General features: G+C 46.8%; 1 protein-coding gene and 1 long non-coding RNA gene across 3 annotated transcripts in view; one reads left to right on the top strand and one right to left on the bottom strand.

The window, feature by feature from the left end:
• LOC139050420 (uncharacterized) overlaps positions 1-23,531 on the top strand; it is a 516,820-nt gene that overhangs the window by 55,857 nt on the left and 437,432 nt on the right. The window lies entirely within an intron of this gene.
• LOC139054462 (uncharacterized) lies at positions 765-10,557 on the bottom strand. Of its 2 annotated transcripts, none has more exons than XR_011511252.1 (4): positions 9,403-10,555; positions 8,263-9,264; positions 7,836-8,131; positions 765-873 (listed from the first exon to the last, which is right to left on the bottom strand). It is a non-coding gene; the product is annotated as an uncharacterized lncRNA (long non-coding RNA). The 2 variants fall into 2 exon arrangements; XR_011511253.1 differs by lacking the exon at positions 765-873 and adding an exon at positions 952-2,231 and having other exon boundaries at positions 9,403-10,557.

Genomic DNA, 23,531 nt, shown 5'->3' with positions numbered 1-23,531 from the left:
AGCTTATAGCTCTACCTAATCAGTGTGTGCTGAAACAGTCCACTTAGTGGATCCTTACAGAATCCTTCCCTAGACTGATGTTTATGTTGGTAGGTTACAAGTATTGCACTTTCTTTCCTTTGATGTGGGCAGTTCCCACATATGGATGCAATTTAACATATTGTATTCATATTGCCTTTGGTCTATACATATCTAATTCATGCTTATAACCAGGCCTACAAGCTCTTGTCCTGCATATTTATATAGCCTTCTCATTGGAGAATGGAGTCATTTTCCATTATACCCTCAAGCACTTGAAGTAGACACTGCAATAACCCCAAGGGAGGGGGGACAGTAACACAAAAACCTTACTGGGCTTGTGGTGCTGCTGAAGGATGCACACATACCATTTATGCTAAAATTCCCAGCAGACATTCCGAAGTTTGTACGGGTTCGACTTTAGCTGGCTAAACTGAATGATTCATATTGAAGGCAATTCTTGCAACATTTGGTCAAACTGAATGAAACTGGACAGCACAATTAGCTGTGTTCATCTACCATTTATACGACTGCTGCCCCGAGCATTTTGCCTGTTACTTTGCCTTTCGTTTCTGTACTATCAAGTTCAAGTACACATGTACTTTATCACTGTACAAGTAGAATGGCTTCAAGGCTTTTCCTGGGCATTCAACAGTCACTATTTATTCCTATAAACCTTCCTGCATGTGAAGGCAAAAGAAACTTATTAATTCATGCTGGAAGTATAAAAAGACAGGTATTTGCACAGAAAATGTTTATTTTGAGCACCGAGGTTCTTGCTGATGTAGATATGGTGCTGACTCCCTCCTTGCCCGAAGCATGTGCTTGCTGTACACAGCACCAGATGATGGCTTCCTAGGTCAAAAGATCAAAGTGAAATAAGAGGCATTTTGTTTTAGCCCCGGAAAGAAAAAGCAGGATTGAGACAATAACATGTATAAAAAATACTTGCCTAAAGAAAAATTAATACACAAGCAAATTCACTAAAGAGGTTCACTTTCAAGAGCGAAAGTATGGTTATGATGAAAATTACAAGGAAGCTTCACTGCTCATTGAGGTTTCGGTTCAGTAGTTGTTGAGCCACGAGGGTTAGCATGCTACATCTTGCATATTATGTTTTGTAGAACAATATTGCACTTTGAACAATGTAGTGCCTATTTAAATGAACTGACAAGGAACGCTGAAACTCCAGGCAGTTTGGTCTGCACAAGATATGATACAGACACTGTACTGCATTCATTTAGTGTTTTTGTCACTGATCTCGTGCACAAAGGTCATTCACACCTATCCTACATGAAATGCAGTTACTTCTTTGAAGCTTCATCTAGTCCTTGAATTTGCTGCATGCTTATGTCTAAGGGAGTTCGTTTGGTTCCTGTTAATGTAGTACATCTAAGCAACTGTTATCAAATGCCCATAGTGTTCCCTTGCATGTACAAAACATTTTTGGCTTTTTAAATGCACAATACTCATTACATTTGACACTTGGGACTCGTGCAAGGCGCCATTTAGTATTATATGCTTGTCCACATCTGATAATACTTTCATAGCTGGGTCATTCCCATGCCAAATGCCTTGGTTATTACTGTGACCATCTCACACTTTTCCTTTAGAATCTTCTTGTCCACTTTTAAGGAAGCACCCCACGACACAATGTCTCCATCCTAGTGGTGCTATGGAGTTAACTTATGTGCTAGTTGTAGCAGATGACGTCAACTGAAGGCCACTGAAGATAAAACTCTCTGCGACAATTCCTTTTACACAAAAAATGCAAACAATACAGAATAGTCAAAATGTAGTTATCTGGCAAGACTGGCTGCATCCATCATCTTTGTTTGGCGCAATTCTGAGGTGGCTCCATGTTACAAGACGCTTGGCGATTATTGCCATGTGACTGTTTGGGACTCTATAAAACACAAGAATTGCCTTACTCCGGCCTTTCTCTTTGTGCAGCGGCCAAGGTTATTATTCGTCCAATCGCACCGTGTCCTGTTCGTGTGTCCATAGACTAAATTCTTCACCACATTGTTTTTGCGGTATTTCGTGAGTGACCCATGAACTCATCTTGGGGTGGGACTTCTTATCTTTGGCGTTTGCTTCTATCTCTTGTCGTCAGCGCCTCACACAACTGGATGATGCCACTGGCAATTCTCTTCCTAACCACGAAGAATGCATTCGTCTCGTCACCTCTTCCGATTACGTTCTTTGGCCACCTAGAGAAAAGATTATAGGTGTCAACTCCTGTAACATTGTGGATGGCGGCGTATTCATTCTACCCTATGACCATACCCTATCTCGCGCAATTCTGATTACCCCTGGCCTTATTCGCTTCTCTGAGGGGTCTGCATTGCTTACTGCAATAAACCAAATCGAACCCCAACTGTTGCCTCGTGGATCAACTGTCACTTGAGCTGTTGACACTCATGTCGTTGCAATTGTCACGAAGACAGCTGAGTGTGTTCTTGCGTCTGTTACCGTGCGCTGAACAAAATCGTGCGCAAAGATGTTCACCCCGTGTCATGGATGGATGATGCACTAGATTCACTCCACGGTGCTGAGTATTTTTCTAGCCTTGACTTTAGACCAGGCTACTGGCAAATACCGATGTCCAAATCCGACAAAGCAAAAACGACATTTGCTACCCCTGATGGGCTCTACGAGTTCAATGCGATGCCTTTTGGACTCTGCAATGTGCCTGCCACATTCGAACGCATGATCGATAAGTCTTGTGTGGCTTGAAATGGAAAACCTGTCTGTGCTATCTCGACGACATTGTGTTTTCAACCATGTTCTCACAACATTTGCAACATCTTGATGAAGTCCTTGCCTGTCTTGCAAATGCTGGTTTGCAGCTCAACACAGGCACACGCGCGCGTGTGCGCGCACACACACACAAATGCAGTTTGGCCAGCAAGGCCATCAAAGTTCTGGGGCACATAGTCTGCAAAGAAGGTATTCGTCCGGACCCCGAGAAGCTTACTGCCATCCTCGAATTTTGTGTCCACTGCGTCAAAAAGACATGCACAGTTTTCTTGGACTTGCTTCTTCCGGCACTTCATATGCAACTTCGCTACACTTACGTCCCCGCTCCATCAACTCCTCCCCAGTAATGCACCCTTTGTTTCGTCCGACGAATGTGAACATGCTTTCCTGCTTTTGCAACATGCCCTGACGTCAGACCCAGTACTGCGCCACTTTGATCCAACCGCGCCCACCATCTTTCACACCGACGCTAGCAGTCAGTCTCGGTGCCATTCTACTACAATGCGACAACACATTCCGCGAACGAGTAATTGCTTAGGCTAGTCGTGCACTAACCAGTGCAGAAAATTACTACACCATAACCAAGCAGGAGTGCTTTGCTGTTGGGCCGTGCAAAAATTTCACCCATGTCTTCATGGCCGCCATTTCACAGTTGTTACCGACCATAACACACTGTGCTGGCTTTCATCGCTAAAGAATTTATCAGGTCACCTGGGTTGCTGTATGCTTCACCTACAGGAGTACAATTTCAATGTCACCTACAGGGCTGCAAAGAAGCATCAAGACACCAATGCTCTCTCTTGCTACCCTCTGCCGAATCATGACGATTCACCATAACCTCTCCGCGATTGTGTACGTCCTGAGTCCTCTTCATCGGCTTTACCCATTGTAGCCCTCGAATGGCTAAGACACAACAGCCCATCTGTCCTTGTGTCCCACTAACGCATCGACCCATACTGCTGAACTATTCTCCAACGCATGGAAGATTCTTCATCACCTCCAAACGCCTGACTTCGTCGACAACTTAATCAATTCAAGCTGCACAATGGGGTTTTACATCGCAACATTTATCACATCGATGGCAACAAATGGGTCCCGGTCATACCATGTTCTCTGCAATGTGAGGTGCTTGAAGCCTTTCACAATCATGCGACGACTGGTCCTCTAGGCTACCACAAGACTTACAATAGAATATGAAGTTGCTGCTCCTGGCCTGGCCCATCTTCAGCCGTTGCGAAGTATGTTGCACCCTGCGTTCATTGTCAAAGCAAACCCAACAGCTCCTTCTGGCTCTTTACAACCTCTGCCTTGTCCCGCTTCGCCTTTTGAAGTAGTTGGAATAGACTTGTACGGTCCTCTGCCCATGACCTCACATGGAAATCGTTGGATTGCAACGGCCATAGACCATCCAACACGCTATGCGGAGACAGCGTCTCTACCATCCTGGACTGCTGCTGAAGTCGCCGATTTCTTTCTACACAACATTATCTTACACCGCAGCGCTCCGCGCGTTCTCCTCAGTGACCGCAGCAGTCTTCCTCTCTTCTATCCTTACCGAAGTTCTGTGCGCCTCTAACACAATTCGCAAGACGACTTCCAGTTACCATCCGCAGACCAACAGCTTGATGATTGCGATGTACAGTCACGTGCAATATGAATTGCAACACCGGTGCCCGTGGTCGAAGGGTTTCCAAGGCTGTACAGCTGTGCAGACACATGGTAAGTTCCAGACCGAAACACAGCTTCAATTAGTGGTGTCTATTAAACTGCTATTTCGAATGTCAGAGCTGCTGCGCAGCCGTGGAGCCCCTTCAACAACGAACAAGAGTGTTGCAAGTCATATTGCATGCGACTGTACATCTACCCTGGCCACACGAACGGGGATGCAATCCTGTCGTTCCTGACATTTGCCTATAACATGGCTACGCAACGTACCACTGGATTTTAACATTTTTTCTTCATCTATGGCTGTTCACCAAGTTTCATTCTTGATGTATCATTCCTTTCGACTCCTGTACCCCCATCAGTTCCTTTCTTGGAACAGTTTGTGTCTCGCCTCGCAGAGTGCAGACGCCTTGCCCCGCTTAACACCGACGTCTCCCAGGACGCTCGCAAGATTCGTTACACGACTCGACCCACTGTGCTGTAACTTTTTCTCCTGGTAACAAAGTTCTTTGGACTCCTGTGTGCGTTCCTGGCTTATGCAAAAAATTTTGCAACACTTCTTGCTTATGCAACACTTCTTGAATGCCCACACCACCGTACCGTCGGGCAGCGAGCACAACCTGCGACACCCATGTGGCCACAGTGACGAGAGGCGGCCTGCGCAGCTGGCCGGTTGGGGTCATCAGGTTGTCGCCGGCCATCCACTGATTATATTGTTCACGGACACGGTCTTTAACAGGCTTGTTGAGCATGACGTCCAGTGGCTGAAGTGTTGACGTCATGCCTCCCGGAACGACGGCGAGTTCCGTCCTCCCGTCGCGGAGTGCCAGCTTCAATCCTGCGGTCAAGTGCCCGCGAAAGGCATCCAAGACGAGCATGCTCGGACACCGCAAGAGTGCCCCTGGTTGCCGATTCCAGACGGTCTTAATCCAATTGAGCATGAGGGCCTCGTCCATATAGCCCTTTTCATTCACGCGAACGACATCCCGTGGGAAAGCCTCTTTCGGCAGCGTCTTCCTCTTGAATATTATGTATGGGGGCAGCTTTCTGCCATCTGCAGTACACGCGAGCATCACCGTGAATGCTCGTTCCCCGTAGAAAGAAGCTCGACTTCTTTTGTGCCGCGTTCGCACACTGTGGTGAGCGACGGCATGTCGAACCACACCGGCATTTCATCAGCGTTGCCGATCTGTACCAACATGTAGCCATGCTGCTGCCGGAGACGGATAACATAGCGCTGGAATTCGACCAACTTGTCCTCGTATGCCTCTGGCTGCTTCTGCCAGATTGATTTGCGCTGTCGAAGTGCGAATCCCTTGCGTTGCATGAAGCGACGAACCCAATAAATGGAGCCCTTGAATTGTTCCTTGGGCAGTCCGGATTCTCGGGCGATCTCAATAGCTTTGATGCAGATGAGTTCTGCTGTGACTGGCAAAGATCTGGCACGATGCTCGCGGACAAAATCCGCCACCCTGTCTTTGAGCTCCGGGTGCACTGCGCCATAGAATGAAGAACTTCGTCAGAATAAAGAACCGCGCAGCGCCCGCGAGTTGGGCCGCGTCGGTCACCAAGGGGGCAATAACAATGTGGATGCCGAAAGGTCTGCGCTCCTACATGCTGCCAGACGACTATTCATGCTGTGCCAAGGGCCGGTATGTAAATCAAGGGGTGAACTTTTAGTAATATTTTTGGGAAAAAACCTCAACCTATATTCCGCACTATATGGTACTCGCACTGCTGGAGACATATGCCGTGGCCGAGAACCTACGGCTTCCCGACTACTCGGGTGCCACCACCTGTGCCACATGCAGTTGCACTGCGGCACCCTGCCTAGATGGAGTCCATAAGCCAGGAAAGCCACGCACGGCAATCTATGTCCGCAGCACCCTGGCGCGTGCTGTTCTACCTGTTGCTGACATCGCCGGTGGCCCCTTGGAGTCATGCGCCGTTGTGGTACGCCTTGGCAGCCAGGACACGGCTGTGGCGAGCATCTGCATCCGTCCAGGAAAGCCGTGGGATCCCTCCAGCCTCATCCAGCTGGCTGTTCGCCTTGGTGGGCATGCAGTCCTGTGCAGTGACTTCAACGCACACCACACGGATTGGGGAAGCCGCAGCTGCACCCGCTGAGGCAAAGGCCTCACAGATGCCATCAGCTGAGCTGGCCTGCTGACCTTGGAACACCAGGGAGCCCACCTACGTCTACCGCAGAGCTCGCACGGCCATTGACCTCTCCCTCAACACTGAGCAGTGCTCCTACTCCTGGGCCACAACTTCGGACAAATGGGGGTCTGACCACTTCCCTATTGTGATCAGCCCCAGGTCTGGGAGAAGGCCTAGGGCAAGAACTTACGTCACAGACTGGTCCCTGTTCCGGAAGCACTGCAGCAAGTTGGACGATGGCCGTGACTTCCTGAGCGCCATCGTGGATTGTGCTCAGGCTGCCACCGTTCAGTGCTCTACCCAACCAGATACCCCCGCTCCGGACCTCCACCTGCTCAACATTCGTGCCTCCAGGCGCCGTATGGAGCGTGGAGCAATCCGGACGGGCAAGGCAGAGCATTGGACCGAGTACAGACATGCAGATGCCCGCTGCAGACGCCAAGCCCGGCGCAGGAGGAGCCTCTGCTCTGCCATCGAGGGCAGGTCCAGGGGACCCCTGGCTTGGAGACTGCTCAAATCCCTCACCAGCAGGAGAGGAAGCCTACAACCTGTCCTCGCCGTGGCCATCACGCTGAGCATCAGCGAAGAGGCCCTTGCGGAGCTCCTCGCCAACCAGTTTGCGCTGGCTGTACCACGCACTGCAGCCATCCTGAAGGTAGGGCAGCCTTCCGTCAGCCTGCCTAGCTGCCTGCACAACCACCACACAGGGTCTTCGCTTCTGTAAATGGCCTGTCATCCAGTCTTGGGAGCCTGGCCTCACAGTTCATTGGCCCAGAAAGCAGTCCGAGCGCTTTTTCGCTGCCTGAGGGCAACAGACTTGAGTGCCCGACTATAGACATCCTACACTTAAGTTCTCTCTCTTCCTCTTTCACTCCCCATTCCCCTCCCCACGTGTAGGGTAGCAAACTGGACTCAGCCTGGTTAACCTCCCTGCCTTTCCATCTTCCCTTCTCTCTCACCACCCAGGGTGGCCATCGAGCCAGGTTATGGCTATCTACCAGGACCTGCTGACGCTGCACGAGCTCCAAGCATCGCAGTGCACCAGGAGCCCAGTGCACCAGGAACCCAAATGCTTCGCAACCTGGCCGCCAGCGAGCAGCTGCACCTGCTTGACTGCTTAAACATCTGGCAGTCAGGGCAGGTGCCGGAGTCATGGCGCACAGCCTACGTGGCCCCCATCCTGAAGGCCGGCTGAAAAACGTGAGCTCCTATCGGCCAGTCTCACTCACCTCTGCTGCTTGCAAGCTGATGGAGGCCATTGCTTTCTGGCCGATGAGCAGATAGGCTTCCGGCGGAGCTGATGCAGTGCGGACTCCATCGTGGACGTGGTCTCCACGCTGGAAGAGGCCAAGGCCTGCGGTGACGCCGTGCTCCTGGTGCTTATCGGCATGAAGGGGGCCTTTGACGGCCTGCCCTATCCAGTCGTTCAGCAGGCCCTGGACCTATTTGGTAGAGGGCGTCCCACAAGGATCAGTGGTGAGCCCTTTCCTGTTCAACCTGGCCCGACTGCCTGCTGTCCTGCAGACTGACCGCCACAACCACGTGAATACCTCCATCAACGCGGACCACATTGCCCTATGTGTGCGAAATCCACCACACAGCCACAGTAGTGCGCGCTCGGCTCTGCAAAGAGCCCTCGACACCGCCGCTGCTTACCTGAGCTGCATTGGCCTTGCCATCTCGGCAAGGAAGACGGAGGCCATGCTGCTCCACCCAAGAGCAACCGCCCGCTGCACAGCTGCAACTGGAAGGCGACCTTGAAGCCCGGCAGTGACGTACCCGGGGCTACACGATCATCACTGGCTGACCTGGCTGCCTGCTGTCAAGACCCTGCATGTCCAGGTCCTCCGGGTCCACAAGGCAGTCTCCCAGCTTGTTGCCCGAGGACAGAGCTGCACCACTAGGTGGGCTCTGCGGCTGTACCATGCAGTAGCCACCTCACGCCTGCAGTACGTCCTCCCACTCGTGGCACTAACACGTGCCCGTCTCAAGAAGCTGGAGCTGCAGCATAGGGCCGAGATTAGGTTCTGCCTGGGCGCTCCCTGCAGCTCTGAAATCGCTGCAACCTTGGCCGAGGCAGGAGCATGGTCCCCATCACTCCTGTCACAGCCCACATTCTACAATCAGCCACAGCTGTGCACATCGCTGAATGACACTGCGTTCAGGAATATCGGTCACATACCGACCGCACAGACAACCCCCATCACATCTGCACTGAGCATTACGCTGCGGAGAAAGCTTATCAGTGAATGGCTACTGACAGCGCAGCGAAATTTTGGTTCTAAAGCAATTTTTCCCGACCGTGCAATGAGGCCGCAATGCGAGACCGCAACGAGGCCGCAATTTGGTGACTTTATTCACTACCGCCCTTAGCCGGCAGATCTGAACCATGCATCAGGAATGTGCATTTCCATTGGGGAACAATAGAAACTCTTATTTAGGCTAAACAAGCGCGCGTACGTACGTACGTACTTACATGCCGCACTCGGGACATCTGCCATTCAAATATTCTGCCATGTAGCAGCACCGTAACCAAGTAATGTTACTGTTACGTGCTTCTGACAAAGACTCTAAATAACTCTGAAGGAGCGCAGTTCCGTGTAATATACGTTCTCTGCATTAGGACACTGTAGCACTGGCTGGCCGGTGATGCGGTCCCTGCAATGCATCACAAAAGCTCGTGAGGAACCTGGCCATAAAGTATCATCACAGAACACCTATATATGGCATCATGCAGTCGAAAGATTAGCTACGCGTAGTAGATGCACATCAAACGCAAAGACGAAGTATACTTACGAGAAGCAAAAGCCCGAAAAATAAGCGATCCACCGCTTCGTGCACTCCGAGCCTGCCATATGCCATATTATGCCGCCAAAAAGGCCGGATGTGACATCACGGACGTGAAAAAACAAAGACCGGATGTGGCGTCCCGGACGTGACGTTTGGGTGAACCTAACGCTTGCGCTGCGTTCACCGGGTGAACGCAGACACTTTCTTTTTTGCGCCACTGCCGGCCACGCTCAGGCATGTCGGATACGGACGAGGAGCTACTGGTGACTGTGAACACTATAATACTTGTTTGTTCTTTACTTGTGCGACGCCGACGTGCCAGACAGCGGACGAGAAAGTTTTGGGTGCGGTACAGGGACACTGAGGGCCAGGCGCGCACTCTGCTTCCCCACCTTCACCAATTACTCACCTGTCATGCCAAACTGCTGTCCATAATGTGCCAGCGGTTGGCGCGCAGCTCCTTGTCCGACGCTCGATTTATCATAGAGGTACGCATATCCGCGAACGGTTTCCAAAAACGCCTCCATTGCGAGGCGAATTCTTCGTCGACGCCTGAGTGGCGGTGTGGTAAGGCTTAACAAAAACAGCCCCCTTGACTGGAAATGGCCTCTGAGATTTTACGGCGCGCGTGTCACTGTTCAGTCTCAGAGCCCATAGATTATGATTCTTTGCTTATGCGACAGGTGGAGCCACAACAGCGCGGCTCGTAAAGCGGCTCGGTTCTGATTGGTGGACGTTTCGCGTCTGCCGCGAAAAATGGGTCTCGCACCCATTCGCGCGTTTGCCGCGCGTTGCTGCCGCTTTTCGTGAATCTTGCCGCGCGCGACAGCACCGCTCGCCACGCGCGTTGTGTCGCGCGCGTTTTTGTCGCTAGTGTGGACGTACCACAAGACAAACTAGAGGTCTTACCATCACATTCAGGACGCCGTGGAAAGCTCCGCTGCAGTGGCTCCCTTGCAGAACACTCAGGACTACCATGCATTCTTTCTGCACAAGAACACAAGGCAGCACTTCAGCTGGGCCCAATTGCTTGTAATTCTTAATTTAATTTTATGTAATTCAGAATTCTTAATTGTAATTGCTTGTAATTTATAACTAAATGCCAGAACATGTGGTAAAAGTTTGTGGGTTGTTTTCATTTATGAAAAGTGTCAAAGTATGTAAACAACGAAAAGGGGATTAACTGAGGGGCCCGGATAATCACGAGAAGCCTACAAACAAAGACACCAAGGAAAACATGGGGGAAATTACTTGTAGTTACTAATGGAATTAAAGAAATCATTAATTAATGGAAATGAAGGTGGATGAAAAAACAACTTGCCACAGGTGGGGAACGATCCCACGTCTTCGGATTATGGGTGCGACGCTCTAACCAATGGAGTTACCGCAGTGCCGTTTCCCCATCCACTTTCTGGGGTATTTACCTTGGGAGTGTTAGCTAGCGCCGCCGCTCACAAACCTTGGCAGCGGATGTGGAACATCCTTTCTGCTGCAGGCGTCACGAGTACGTGATCTTTTTGGGTGAAGGCAACTGGTCAATGAACCCCCACATGCTACCTGAAGGCACCAATCTTGCCAGATTCGAGACCCTCAAGTGGTCAATAAACCCATGCATGCTACCTGAAAGTATCGATGCTGCCGGATTCCAGACCCTCATTGAGGGTCTCGAATCTGGCAACATCGATGCCTTCAGGTGGCATGGAGTGTCTCGAATCTGGCACATTGATGCCTTCAGGAAGCACGCGTGGGTTTATTGACCAGTTGCCTTCAACCAAAAAAATCACGTACTCATGACGCCTGCGGCAAAAAGGATGTTCCAATCAGCCGCCAAGGTTTGCGAGTGGTAGCACTTGCTAACACTCCCAAGGTTACTTGTAGTAAACAAATACCCAAGAAAGTAGATGGGGAAATGGCACTGCGGTAGCTCAATTGGCTAGAGCATCGCATGCGTAACGCGAAGACGGATCATTCCCCACCTGTGGCAAGTTGTTTTTTCATCCACCTTCATTGCCATTAATTTATCATTTCCTTAATTCAATTAGTGCATACAAATAATTTCCCTAAGTTGTCCTTGCAGTCTTTGTTTGTTGGCTTTTCAAAATATGTAAACAGACACTTCACAGACACATTCTCATTTATGTTGTACCGAGATAATTTTTCTATTAATAACGAATGTGGCACAACATGAAATGCTTTTCAGAAGTCAAGAAATATACAATCGACAGAATGTCCTATATCCCGTACACTCGTTAAGTGATGAACGAATTCTGTAATCTGGGTGACACACGAGCAACCGCTGCGAAAACCATGCTGACGGGTATTTAACAATGAGCATGCACTAAGATGACTCATTAGTATAAAACTTCTGCTCTAAAACTTTACATGTCACACTGGTCAAAGACACTGGTCAATAATTTGAAACAATATTTAAAAGTCCCGATTTAAGTATAGGCACAACGTTTGCAAGTTTTCATTCATCAGGTAAAAATCAGTCCTATAATCACTTGGTGAAGAAAATCTGCAGCTACTTTGACAAAGAAAAAGCACAAGAAAAGAGCAGGATCGTGGGTAAACTGTCTGGTGTAGTAGCACTGTTTTCTTTCAAGCATTCCTAAGAATGACACGATTCCTCGCTCTTCAAATAGAACAGCTGCCATGGGTTTGGTACAGATAAAGTCAGGGCGATAGTTGGCCGGGCAAATGTTGCTTTCAGCAGTAGAAAATACCAAGCTGAAAAACGCCTTAAGGCACTTCACTTTCTCCAGACTATAGTGAACAATAATTCCGTCACGATGAAGTGGTGGGACGGACAACCCACCCTTCCTATTTTTTAAAATATATACTGCCAAAATCCTTTAGGGTGACCAAAGGACTAGAAGTAGGCAAATTTGACTTTTTGAACCAAGCTATTCATATCTTTTGTAATTTTTTTGAACTGATTCTTGCAATTATTTTCTTTTTAGGCATGCATATAGAGGTCTCTGTTCAACGCACCTGCGCACCTCTTTTATAAGCCATGGCTTGCTTTTGGTGCGATGTTTCATCAACACCCATGACAGCACGTATCTTTCAAGCAGATCAAAAAGGTTCTTTCAGCGTGCTGAAACACAAGCTAACCCAACACAAGCTAGTGGTCTTACCATTATATGCAGAGCGCTGTGGAACGTTCCACGACTGCAGTGGCTCCTTTCCAGACCGCTTTGCAGTACCATGCATTCTTTCTGCACAAGAACATAAGGTATAACTTGGAAAGAATTCTGCTCGTTGCAATCATAACAGCGGTACTTGTTTATAGTATAAAAACATTTTGTAATACTAATGCTTCAGGTTCAATATTTAGGCCCGTTAGGTGCACAGATAGCAATTGGGGCTTCTTTTACCTTAAGTTTAAGAAGTCCGAGAGTATGGGTAGTGGAGGCAAGGGTGAGTTAGTGAGTGAGTGAAGAAACTTTGTTATGAATGCCTGCAGAACGGTTAGCCTTCTCCTGTTAGGGAGGCATCACCGTGACGCGGCCATGACGTCTTCGCGGTGTGTGGCGCCTCTACTTCGGCCGCGGCCGCACTACTTCCTTTGGTCGACCGCGCCTGCCCCTCTTTTGGGGTGGCAGCCTCCCTCCGGTTTCGCTCGGTCGTTGCCTTTCGAGGGCTGCCGAGATCTGCTGGATCGACGGACTGGGCTTGGACATCCTGGTCATAGCACCTCGTTGCGGCCTCGAGCCGCAGTGGGATCGTTGTTATCGTTGCAGCTTCGTGCGGATTTTTAGCACAGTCCCAAAGGTAAAAAAACTATACAGATCCCACGCACTGTGGGAATTGATGAAAGCAAAGCTTTCCGTGCCGGATTCTTTGATTTGTGATGTTGACGGCTAAAGCTTAATTTCTTCAATGCTTAGGCTAATACGAGGGTAGTGAGTTGATGTTAAACGTTACCTCAATTGCCTGCACCACTGCTATTTTTCTGCGTAGTACACAGAACACACAGGGAGGGGTGTTTGCTTGACGCGTAGTTGTGCGCCATATTTTATAACTTCTGAGAGGGTAGAGCGTTGCCATTTTTCTCACATGGCACGCATTGTGGCAGAAGTATTAAAATCGAATTGGATTATGGGGCTGTACTTTAATCCAAAACCACACTCGGATTATGAGGCAAGCCGTAGTGGCAGACTCCGGATTAATTTTGACACCGTAATGTTGTTTAAGATATGTCCCAAAATGTAAGTGCACTAGCTGGAGTTTTCTATTTCGCCCCTGTCGAAATACGGCTGCCGCGATTGGGACCACATCCGGCCACGACCTCTAGCATTGCAATAGCCGCGCAGCTACCGCTGTGTGCTCAGAACTGTTGATTTGACGGTCGACCGCTCCGTAGTGTTGCCCAGACCCTGCAGTGGGCTTTAATTAATGCGGCTGTGCTTCAGCACGCCCTGCGTAATTTGTCCGCTTGACATATCTGCATGGCGTTTGTTTTTCAGAAATAGCAGCAACGTACTGCACCGTATCTTGAACTTAAGCGTATCCTGTTTCCCTGCAACTGCTGTCGTGTAGTAGTGGTGCTTCCCAGTATGTCTATCAACCGGGAAAACCGGGAATTCTCAGGGATTTTGAGTAGTCTGGACAAACTCATGGACAGCTCATGGAATTTGTGCCGCTATCAGAGAAAATTAGCTGCAATTTTATTGAAAGGGTCGAAAGTAATGCTGGCTCGAGTAACAGTCAGGAATCATCGTCTTTGACCTCCTGTCGTCGGCTGGAGAGCTGCCAGTGTACAGTCAACGACCGACTTTCCGTATTCCCGACAATTTGGACGGCTTCACGGCACCACCACGTACCCCACAGAGTCAATGTATCAGAACGTTTGATATTTTTGAAGCAAGAACTCTTCGCCGTCCGATTTTCCGGACGTTTTGTCGTGACCGCAGGTCCGAAACGGCATTAATCAAAGCCACCACCTCTGCCATTTTGATTACCTCGCCGCCTCGAACCGGCGCTCTCGCACGCAGATCCGCTGGCAGCCGTAACCACCACTGCGGCGACGTTCGCTATGCAGCTTCTTGCCGTTGGGTGCCGTGTTTTTTATTGAAAGAATTCGCTGCTGTCAGCAATGGCACGGGCTCCGCCTTTGCGGCCCTCGCGATTGGCTTAGGAGCTTGGAAAGCACGCTGCGTTGTATCATGCCGGTTCCCAAAAGTCAGCTTCGCCTCTGTACTGAAATGTTACTTGGTGTAGCATACGCAAAAGTATTGCAGTGAAGCATAACAAGCGTGGAAAGGGGCTATTGTCACGGTACACAGTATGTATTCCTTAATTATACACGTGTGCACCCGGTATTTCCTGTCAGAGCACGAGCACCCATATGCCTAATACGTGTATCGACATGCCTTCAAGGTGTTTTCGAATGTGCCTGTGGCGGTTTGAGCCCTCAAGGCCAGCAAATGACATGCATTTATTTTTTCCAACTGGCCGATTTTTCGGACGTTTTCGAGCCCCCTAGGGAGTTAGAAAAATCGCACGTGGAGTGTGCAACTGACCAAGAAGATGCATCAAATGGTCCGTGGGACGAAGGAGTGGCGGAAGGAGGACAAGAACTGAAAGGACCTACGCATTGAGAAATGGGAAAGGAAGCGTGCTGCCGCCGTTTTGAAGGAGCTCGAGCTCAAAAAACAAACTGTTGGCTGATGCTGAGATGCAGGTGTCCTTCATCGAAACCAAAATAAACTCTTTAAAGCAGTGAAACATAACACTAAGGCGTCGTGCGCAGGCTGAGAGTATGTCAGGGCAGTTGAGGTTCACTTAATTACGAGCTGTTGAGAGAGAGTCTCAATTGTGACAAAGTTCGAGCCTCATAACCCATGAGCTTGCTATCAGTTGATAGAAATAGCTCATATTCGAAAATATTTGCTTCTGTATGCATCTCCTTTTTATTCGTATTTGAGAGTGTCCGACTCGATTTGAAATTTTTTTAGAAGACACTTTATTTGCTGTGCATTTTACTAACTCCTCCCTTCGATTCTCTTCTTGAATAACATAAACACTACTCCTTAGTATTCAAATTGGCATAAGTTTTTTTTTCTTCATATGCTTACTAGAGAGTGACAGCATCGGGCGATATGGTTTCAGCCTGTCTTCAAATCAAATCAAATCAAATCAAATCAAATCAAATCAAATCAAATCAAGTTTATTCATTACAAACAAAGAAACGGTTACATTTTTGTTTTACAGACGAGGGTCCCAAAGTCGAAGACTGTAACCGGGACCCTCGGTGGGTAATTATAAGAAAAAAAAAATTACATAGGTGGCAGGACAGAAATAAAACTTATACAATGTACACTAACAGAAACGAAGAACTGTAGTGCAACAACAGAAAAGTGATTACAATGTACCGTAATACTAACAAAAAATAAAAATAATATTGGCGTACAACAGAACCTTTAAATTATGTAAAGAAGGAACAGAACGAAATAGAGAAAAATATGATCGGCAGGCCGAGATGAACATGAACTAAATATATAAGTGTGCTAGAAATATACATATACAAAATTTTAACACACACAAAAAACATGAGAATACATAAAAAAGCATTATGAGCAAAACGACTAAAGGCAACAGCAAGCATGTGAACAGCAAAACATAAGAGAAATAGGGTAATAAATAATACATTTGGAACCTTAATTGCGTCACTGCGCCAAAAGGAACTCTTTAAGGGATTTTTTGAAGGCATAGAATGATGTGAGTGATTTTATGTTTGATGGTAAGTGATTCCATAAAGATATGCCAGCGAAAGATGATGTTAGTTTACCATAGTTGGTACGGACACGAGGCAGTAAAAAATTTCTGTTAAAGGCAAACCTAGTTCTATTGTGGTTATGTAAATCATTTAGGTCAACGAATTCGTAAAGCAATTGGTTGTTAAGTAACTTAAAAAATAAGATTGTTAAATTATATTGAAACAAGCTCACGGTCGTTAAAATGAGGTTTTGACGGAGCAAAATGGATGCATTTGACTGACGAGGACTGCTAGTAATGATACGAATGGCTTGATTTTGTAAATGCTGAACTGATGACAGGTGGCAATTGTACGTGTTGCCCCAGGCAGCGATTCCATAGTTAATATGACTATGGATAAAAGCAAAGTAAAGTGATAAAAGAGCCTTGCGAGAAAAGAAGGCGCGTGCTTTTATTAGAGCGCGAATGCCAAATGCCGTTTTTTTCTTAATGTTGTTAACGTGGGAGTCAAATTTGAGGTTAGCATCCAGGAGAACACCGAGGAATAGAACCAGGTCACTGGCTGGTATTTGATGAGCACCAAGTGTTAACGCTTGTGGAGAAGTTAGGACCCTGTGACCACTATTGAATATAATATATTTAGTTTTCTCTGGATTAATAATTAGGTAATTACTGAGACACCATTCTATAACGTCAGTTAGCGCAGCATTTAACTTTGATGTTAATGAGATTAACGACGTGTCTGATAATGATATGGTGGTGTCATCGGCGTATAAAACGCAGTGAGATGAATGTAAAAGGTTGGGTAAGTCATTAATGTAAATAATAAATAGTAATGGACCGAGAATGGACCCCTGGGGTACACCTAAGTTAATTATTTTAGTTTGTGAAAGGGCACCCGCTACAGAAACCACGTACTGCCTATCCAACAAATAGCTTTTTAATAGATTTAAGGCGGGACCAGTAATGCCGTATGCTTCAAGTTTAGTGAACAAAATGCTGTGGTTAATCGTGTCAAAAGCTTTGGTGAAATCCAAAAAGACAGAGCCAACGAATTTACCACAGTCTATAGATTTCTTAATAAAATCGGTTAAAGAGAGCAATGCTAAGCAAGTAGAACTACCGGAACGGAAACCAAACTGACAGGGATTAATTAAACTAAATTTTTCAAGGTAGTTATTTAAACGTTTAACTAATAAATGCTCAATAATCTTACTTAAAGACGAAAGAATAGCTATTGGTCTGTAGTTAGAAATTAGGTCTTTGGCACCTTTCTTAAATACGGGAATAAGCTTAGCCTTCTTTACACATAGAGGAAAAGTGCCAGATTCGAAAATGCGGTTAGTTATGATACATATTGGTTCAGAAATAATATTAGCAACTAACTTTAAATGGTGTGCGCAAATGTTATCTAAACCTGGACTTGTGTTTTTAAGGCTACAGATTTTTAAATACACCTCTGGAACAGTAACAGGGGAAAGAAAAAATGAGTGAGGTAACCTAGACAAGGTTGGCTGAGTGACTGGATTGTTCGTTATTTGTGTCAGAGCAAAATAGTCGCTAAAGGCATTGGCAACATGAGTGGGCTCGCGGTATGTTGTACCATTCAGGTTAATTTTAGAACATTGTTCAGGCGTGGAAGATTTATTCATGAATTCGTTCAGAAGCTTCCATTGCTTTTTTGGATTATTGCTGTGTTTATTAAATTCATTATCATAGTAGCGCCTTTTAGCCTGTTTAAGTAGCGTGTTGAGAACATAACATTATTTTTTATAACGCAGAGCCAACTTGGAGTTAAAAGGTTGCCGCTTAGTTTTCCTGTATAGGTTATCTTTTTTCCTTAAGCTGGTCAGTAAAGCGGACGTCATCCACGGGTTGCAGGCATACTTATATTTATTCTTACACCTAACGGTCCGGGTGCTTATTGATACGGCATGTAAAAACAGTGCAGAGAATTTATCAACTGCTGCTGCCGGATCTTCCAGCAGATTTACCTGAGTCCAATTAGTATTGCTAATGGTATCAATAAATGTATCTTGGTTAAATACTGATGTACTGAATGAGATGTTGGGGGTTGGCACTAAACTGTTAAATGTAACGAAAATGGGAAAATGATCGGTTATATCACTACGCACTACTCCCGACACAGGGGAAGCAGTTCACCCCGTTTCGTCATCAATTCATCGAAGACACCGCTTAGGTGTTCGACACTCGCACTGAGGGTAATATGCTGGTTCAAGCCCTGGTTCAAGCACAGTTGATCCTTGATTTTCGATGCTAGGTCGCTTACCAAGGTTTCCATCTTTGCATTGAACAAGGATTCAAGCATATCAATTTTTTTGGATAATTCTGCGTTTGACGGCATTCTTCAGCACAAGACAATAGAATTGAGCAACAGGAAAGTATAACTGGGCAGCAGTTGCGGCTACAATAAAACGTTACAAAGTCTTGTACAAAGATCGTATAACCAACCTGGGAACAGATTGCAGGAGAATTAGACGCTGTTCAGTCCGCCGCAACTGCCACTGCCAAATGAATACTGGTGCCTTGCAGCGGTTCTTATAGTTTGTCCAGGGAGCAGTCTACGCAGCCGCAGCCGGTCGGGACGAGCCCCGGTAGGTGGCGCTGCGCAGTTGATATGGCCGCACGTGAAGATAGCCACGAAGCACGCAGAAATCAGCCTGGGAACAGATTGCAGGAGAATTAGACGCTGTTCAGTCCGCCGCAACTGCCACTGCCAAATGAAGACTGGTGCCTTGCAGCGGTTCTTATAGTTTGTCCAGGGAGCAGTCTACGCAGGCGCAGCCGGTCGGGACGAGCCCCAGTAGGTGGCGCTGCGCAGTTGATATGGCCGCACGTGAAGATAGCCACGAAGCACGCAGAAATCAGCCTGGGAACAGATTGCAGGAGAATTAGACGCTGTTCAGTCCGCCGCAACTGCCACTGCCAAAAAAATGACATAAAACAGTTCTGAATCACTCAGGGAATTTTGCAAAGGCACTCGGGGAAAATCTGGAATACTCAGGGAACTTGTCAATGCCAACTTGGTAGACACCCTGTTTCCTTGCCTTCACACATCACCTCCCCCCTCTTTTATATTGGAACTGCCTCTTCTCCCTCTCCTCCTCTCTACAGTTCTATCTGTGTCCCATCTGGCCATGCACATTAGTAGAAAGGGAAGCGCTGTAGTTTCTGCAGTGCTTCTGCGGGGAGTCACGGATAATTACAGCTGTCAAGCAGCTAAAGTGACGACGGCCATGGAGCTCCAGAGGGCATTGTGCGCATTCAACCTGTTGGGGGGAAAACGAGTTTCTCCCATCGCCCTTTCTCTCTTACTTGCGCTGTCATCCATATACACCCTCTGAACTCATAGTCGCTCATAGCACTTCCGGACGACGAGCGATGTATTATAGATTTCCATAACTGAGCAATCGAGCGAAAAGAAAGTCCGACCTGTTCATGCGATGGCTCGTTTTGTCACTCAAAGCCGTCGCTCTGATGGCGTTTGGGCTTGATACCAAAGTACTTGTAAGTTGTGGCGAGTTCTACACAGCATTGTTGTCGAGGGAGTAGGTGGTCTATTAGTGAAAGACATGAGTTTAGTTTTGGAAATATTTAATGGCATTAACAAATTAGAACACCATGCACATATCACTTCTAGGCCAGTTTTTACTAAGTGGCTATGAGTGTTACTTGTTGCACATTGATACAATATACAATCATCTGCAAATAGTCTGATTTTGTTCCTCACGTACCTGGGTAAATCATTAATATAGATTGGCGAGAGTAAAGGTCCAAGTATGCTGCCTTGTGGTACTCCAGACGTAACATCAGCATAAGATGAGGTAGAATTGTTAACTGATGTAAACTTAATTCTAGATGAGAGCAAATTGATGATCCATGCAATTATATTAGAGTGAATGTTAAGTTGTAAAAATTCAAGTAACAACCTAGTGTCTGGAATGCGATCAAATGCCTTAGAAAAATATAAAAGTATTGCATCAACTTGAAACCCAGCGTGTATGTCGTTAATAAATCCGGGAAGTAGGGTGTCGCATGAGTAGCTCTCGCAAAAACTGTACTGATGCTTGAAAATAATGTTATGCTCTTCAAGGAAGTTGATGACTTGACTGTGTATGATATGTTCAAGTAATTTACGAGTAGTGCTGGTTAAGGAGATTGGGCAATAATTAAGTGGAGAAACACAATCGCCTCATTTGAAAATTGGTATTATTACGGCGAAGCGGTATACCTCTACCGTCCAATGAAATGTTCGTGTTGGCGTGGTAAGCAAAAAACTCCCCATACATGGGCCGATCCCGGAGATAGTGCAATGCCGGGCCGACCTGCAGCGGAGGTTAAGCAGGCGTTATCCAAGCACATTCTCCTGTGAACTGGCCTTCCTCCATGTACGACGGGTGCACCACATCCATTGTGGCTTTTGAGTCGCGAAGTACCCGACACGGCTTGCCGTTTACCATGAGGTCTCGAATGTACGGTTCTAGCAATTTCAGATTTTCCTCATTGCTACTTAGTGACATCAACACTAGTTTGGGATTTTTGCACCCCATGGAGATATGCCCCATTTCTTAGCAGTTGTAGCAAACTACTTGTTTCTTTGCCTCGAAAGCTTTTTCTTTTGCCTTTCTGCCCTGTGGTCGGGTGACTCCTCCTTTCCCTTGCTGTTCTTGTCACTATTTTTCACCGAATCTGACCTTTCCTTTGATTTGTACTGACTCAACTTTGACCATCGCTCTGGCTTGTCGGGACTGTATTTATTCATCTCCTTAGGAGCTTCTTCGCCTTCGAACGCACGGCGAGTTAAATACCCCTTAGCGAGATTGGCCGCTCTCGTGAGTGTCCGCACCTGGCTTATCCTGAACCCAATACTTGATGTTTTCGGGCGGCTGGCGGAAGAACTGTTCTAATGCAACGTACTGCATTGTCTTTTCTGTGTCGCCGAGTGCACTCGCTTCTCTGAACCATTCTTTCAGGTTTACCTCCAAAGTGTATGCGAAGTCTGAGTATGACTCACTTATGGTTTTCTCGAGTTCCCTGAATTTTCACCTGAGTGCTTCTGCTGATAATCTATACTTTTTAAGCAGACTCGCTTTGAATTTATCAAAGTCCTCTGCTTCTTTCCCCATGCGGGCAATGATATCAGCTACTTCAAGTGGCAGCAACTTAAGCAAGCGTTGCGGCCGTGTGCTTCTTGTAAATTTTGCCTTCTCACCTGGGCGCTCAAACTGCGCTAGAAAAAGACCTATCTCCCCTACTACTGTGTCGGATGCCATCAAGTCTCATTCTGCGTTCGCTTTCTCGTGCCTCTGTGCTAGGTCTTTCAGTATTTTCAGCCTTCAGAAACTCAATAGCTAGGCGCCTCATTTCGATTGTGTCGCGTGCAGCACGATTGCGCTCTTCTTTAGCCTCAAATGCTGCCCGCTCGAGCTCTTTTTCTTGTAGGCGCTTGCGCTCTTCCTCCTTACGTGTAGTGCTCTATAGGCATTCCTTCAGTTCGTCGTCTGCCCCGATTGCTTCGATCGCCTCAATCATCTCTGGCTTTCTCTTCGATTCGGCAGTTTGGAGGCTCAACTCTCTGGCCAAGTTAAACAACTCCAGCTTGTTTAGTGTGTTCAAGTTCACGGCTGGCTTTAGTGCTGCTAAATCTTCACCCTATAACAACCTCAACATACTCAAAACTTCCGTGAATGGCTAAAGAAAAATCACTGCTTTGTACTTCCCCAAAATATATGTAAAGCCAAGTGATATCTCGGTGAAAAGCCATGCACTCACCATATGCAGTCATGAATCCTGACACCTTCCTTCGCAAGCTGTCACCAGGACAAAGAGGAAACAGTCTCTTAGATGTCATCCAGTGTTGGGCAGATGAGCATGATTGCTAAACAGTTGAATTTATTCCTGGCAAGCCAACTGCCTCTGTCCAGAGAAATTTGGGCAACGCTCACACGGAATGAACTGCCTTAGCGTTTCACACATGCGTTTGGTTTTTGCCGCTTGTGCACTGCATTGTGTACGAACCATGCACTGGTGCGTTTATGCTAACAATGAGGCGACAGGTAAATGCACGTACAGGACTAACAGAAATACTCTGAAATATTGAGGTAAAAAAGATCTTGTGTCTAATGTAAGGCTTTTGCACAGAAGTATTGTAGAAAAGAATAACAGTGTTTCATAAAGCCATGGCTTTGCTGCGGTAGCAATTTCACCAACATAGAATACGGCCATGACGTAAAAAAAAAACAGTAAACATTTCCTGCACACAAGTTCTGCACAAACCACATTCATGGACCCTAGGAAGAGCACAACTTTGCAAGTGATTTGACGATGCAGATGACAGGCAGAATCGTTCCAATGCCACGAAAAAAATCCAGCACTTGCACTGTACCAAGTTAAAAAAATGGAGTAGTTGCCTCTAGATCACGAAACATGCCTTGGCGTTGCACAGCAGATTCCTAAAGTTCCACCAGACACACACACGCACAACCAAGCAGCTTCCGATGCCTGTACAGTCTCCAGATGATAGCAGCAGCGGTTTACGATGGAATGGCCTCCACTTATTCTGCATGAAAATAAAAGTGCACAATGATAAAAAAAACGGGAGATTTAGCAAAACACGCGTACAAGCTTGCTTTGTCGATAATGATCAAGCCATTGCACAATCAACGTCCTTTTCATTTGAGTGGCGACCTGAAGGGGCCAGTAATGCTGTAGACAGCTAGTTTTAGCTTTAAAAGGGCACTTTTACAATCAAATCAGATCCAAAAATGTGGTGACGCTTGGAAAATCTGCATGCACAGCACTATAGTGCATCACCCAGGTCTCCCAATCCTTTCTTGTCTAGTGTGTGTCCCTACATTCACTTTACTCAGGTACGGCTGTGCTGTGAAGATCGTTACCGATGGGGGAGCTTCCTGTTTATACAGCAGAAGCGATACTCATATCTATAGAGATCAAACTTCAAGGGTCCCAAAAAACTGGAAGAATGCAAACATTATACTAATCCACAAAAAGGGAGACGTTAAAGAATCGAAAAACTATAGGCCCATTAGCTTACTCCCAGTATTATATAAAATATTCACCAAGATAACTCGCAATAAAATAAGGGCAACACTAAACTTTTCCCAACCAAGGGAACAGTATGCTGAATATTTTGCAAAATTACTTATCTGAAAGAAAGTTCCGCATTAGAATTGGCAATGTACTATCGCGCACTTTTATTCAAGAAAACGGTGTACCACAGGGAGGAGTGCTAAGTTGCACACTTTTTATAATCAAAATGAACTCTCTCCGCTCTGTTATACCATCAATGGTATCGTATTCTGTCTATGTGGACGACATCCAAATCAGCTTTAAATCTTGCAACCTGTCCATATGTGAACGCCAGATACAGT

This window comes from Dermacentor albipictus, chromosome 1 (assembly GCF_038994185.2).
Source record: "Dermacentor albipictus isolate Rhodes 1998 colony chromosome 1, USDA_Dalb.pri_finalv2, whole genome shotgun sequence".
NCBI lineage: Eukaryota > Metazoa > Arthropoda > Arachnida > Ixodida > Ixodidae > Dermacentor > Dermacentor albipictus.
Note: the sequence above shows the minus strand (reverse complement) of the source record. Positions and strands in the feature narration are given on the sequence as shown.